Source organism: Arachis ipaensis, chromosome B2, assembly GCF_059453495.1.
Source record: "Arachis ipaensis isolate K30076 ecotype BB chromosome B2, ASM5945349v1, whole genome shotgun sequence".
NCBI lineage: Eukaryota > Viridiplantae > Streptophyta > Magnoliopsida > Fabales > Fabaceae > Arachis > Arachis ipaensis.
In genome coordinates this window covers 62480805-62483897 of record NC_142437.1, presented here as the reverse complement: position 1 = coordinate 62483897, position 3093 = coordinate 62480805, and the positions used below count along the sequence as shown (strand labels likewise).

The 3093-nt window shown below is 38.3% G+C and overlaps 1 non-coding gene across 1 annotated transcript; it reads left to right on the top strand.

Moving 5' to 3' along the window:
* The first annotated feature begins 1942 nt into the window (after window positions 1–1942).
* LOC148574109 (small nucleolar RNA R71) lies at window positions 1943–2050 on the top strand. The gene has a single exon (XR_015905785.1). It is a non-coding gene; the product is annotated as a small nucleolar RNA R71 (small nucleolar RNA).
* Window positions 2051–3093: the final 1043 nt, after the last annotated feature.

Here is a 3093-nt window from a genome sequence, read left to right as displayed (position 1 = left end):
TAAACGCCAGACAGATGCTTGTTTCTAGCATTTAAACGCCAGAATGCTCCTCCTCCAGGGTGTGCTATTTTTAATTCTGTTTTTCATTCTGTTTTTGATTTTTCAGTAGTTTTTGTGACTCCACATGATCATCAACCTAATAAAACACGAAAATAACAAAAAGAAAATAAAATAGATATGATTAAATAACATTGGGTTGCCTCCCAACAAGCGCTTCTTTAATGTCAATAGCTTGACAGTGAGCTCTCATGGAGCCTCACAGATAATCAGAGCAAGGTTGGAACCTCCCAACACTAAACTTAGAGTTTGAATGTGGGGGTTCAACACCAAACTTAGAGTTTGGTTGTGGCCTCTCAACACCAAACTTAGAGTTTGACTGTGGGGGCTTTGGTTGACTCTGCAGTGAGAGAAGCTTTTCATGCCTCCTCTCCATGGTTACGAAAGGAAATCCTTGAGTCTTAAACACAAGGTTGTCCTCATTCAGTTGGAGGACCAACTCTCCTCTGTCCACATCAATCACAGCTCTTGCTGTGGCTAGGAAGGGTCATCCTTTGGATTCATCTTCATCCTTCCCAGTGTCTAGGATTATGAAATCAGCAGGGATGTAAAGGCCTTCAACCTTTACTAACACGTCCTCTACTTGTCCATAAGCCATTTTCATGGATTTTTCTGCCATCTCTAATGAGAAATTGGCAGCATGTACCTCAAGGATTCCCAGTTTCTCCATTACAGAGAGTGGCATTAAGTTTATTCCTGACCCCAGGTCACATAGAGCCTTCTCAAAGGTTATGGTGCCTATGTTACAGGGAATTAGGAATTTACCAGGATCCTGTTTCTTTTGAGGTAATTTCTGCCTATCCAATGCATTTAGTTCATTGGTGAGCAAGGGAGGTTCATCTTCCCAAGTTTCATTACCAAATAATTTGGCATTCAGCTTCATGATTGCACCAAGGTACTTAGCAACTTGTTCTTCAGTAACATCTTCATTCTCTTCAGAAGAAGAATACTCATCAGAGCTCATGAAGGGCAGAAGGAGGTTCAATGGAATCTCTGTAGTCTCTAGTTGAGCCTCAGATTCCTTTGGTTCCTCAAAGGGAAACTCCTTATTGGTTACTGAACGTCCCAGGAGGTCTTCCTCACTAGGATTCACGTCCTCCTCCTCCTCTTTGGGTTCGGCCACACCATGTAAGGCTATAGCCTTGCACTCTCTTTTTGGATTTTCTTCTGTATTGCTTAGGAGAGTACTAAGAGGGATTTCAGTGACTCTTTTACTCAGCTGGCCCACTTGTGCCTCCAAATTTCTAATGGAGGACCTTGTTTCATTCATAAAACTTACAATGGCCTTAGATAGATCAGAGACTATATTTGCTAAGCTAGATGGATTCTGCTCAAAATTCTCTGTCTGTTGCTTAGTGGATGATGGGAAAGGCTTGCTATTGCTAAACCTGTTTCTTCCACCATTATTAAAGCCTTGTTGAGGCTTTTGTTGATCCTTCCATGAGAAATTTGGATGATTTCTCCATGAGGGATTATAGGTGTTTCTATAGGGTTCACCCATGTAATTCACCTCTGCTATTGCAGGGTTCTTAGGATCATAAGATTCTTCTTCAGAAGATGCCTCTTTAGTATTGTTGGATGATTCCTTCAATCCATTCAGACTCTGAGAGATCATATTGACTTGTTGAGTCAATATTTTGTTCTGAGCCAATATGGCATTCATAGTATCAATTTCAAGAACTCCCTTCCTTTGAGGCGTCCCACTACTTACAGGATTCCTCTCAGAAGTGTACATGAACTGGTTATTAGCAACCATGTCAATGAGTTCTTGAGCTTCTGCAGGCGTTTTCTTTAGGTGAATGGATCCACCTGCAGAATGGTCTAATGACATTTTAGATAATTCAGACAGACCATCATAGAATATATCCAGGATGGTCCATTCTGAAAGCATGTCAGAAGGACACTTTTTGGTCAGTTCCTTGTATCTCTCCCAAGCTTCATAGAGGGATTCACCTTCTTTCTATCTGAAGGTTTGAACATCCACTATAAGCTTGCCAAGCTTTTGAGGAGGAAAAACTTGGCTAAGAAAGCCGTGACCAGCTTATCCCAAGAGTTCAGGCTATCCTTAGGTTGAGAGTCCAACCATATTCTAGCTATGTCTCTTACAGCAAACGGGAAAAGCATGAGCCTGTAGACTTCGGGATCAACCCCATTGGTCTTAACAGTATCACAGATTTGCAAGAATCCAGTTAATAACTGAAAATGATCTTTTGATGGAAGTCCATAAAACTTGCAGTTCTGTTGCATCAAAGAAACTAATTGAGGTTTCAGCTCAAAGTTGTTTGCTCCAATGGCAGGGATTGAGATACTTCTTCCATGTAAATTGGAATTTGGTGCAGTGAAGTCACCAAGCATCTTCCTTGCATTGTTATTATTTTCGGCCATGTCTCCTTCTTTTTCGAAAATTTCTGTCAAATTTTCTCCAGAGAGTTGTGCTTTAGCTTTCCTTAGCTTCCTCTTCAGAGTCCTTTCAGGTTCAGGATCAGCTTCAACAAGAATATTCTTATCCTTGTTCCTGCTCATATGAAAAAGAAGAAAACAGAAAATATGGAATCCTCTATGTCACAGTATAGAGATTTCTTTATGTGACAAGAAGAGAAGAATAAAAGAAGGGGAAGAGAAAAACTCGAACACAGAGAGGAAGATGGTGTTCGAATTTTGGGTGGAAGAGAAGTGTTAGTAGATGAATAATTAAATAGAAGGAGATGAGAGATGAGAGAATTCGAAAATTAATTAAAATAAAAAAAATAATTTTTTTTGTTTTTAATTTAAAATCAAAGTTATAATTCGAAAATTAAAAAGAAAAATGAAATTAAATTAAATTAAAGTTTAAAACAATTAGTTAATTAAAAAGGAATTTTGAAAAAGAGGGAAGGGATTTTCGAAAATTAGAAAGAGAGGGTTAGTTAGGTAGTTTTGAAAAAGATAAGAATCAAACAAAAAGATAAGATTGATTGAAAAAGATTTGAAACTTAATTTTTGAAAAGATAAGAAGTTAGAAAAGATTTTGAAATTGATTTTGAAAAAGATGTGATT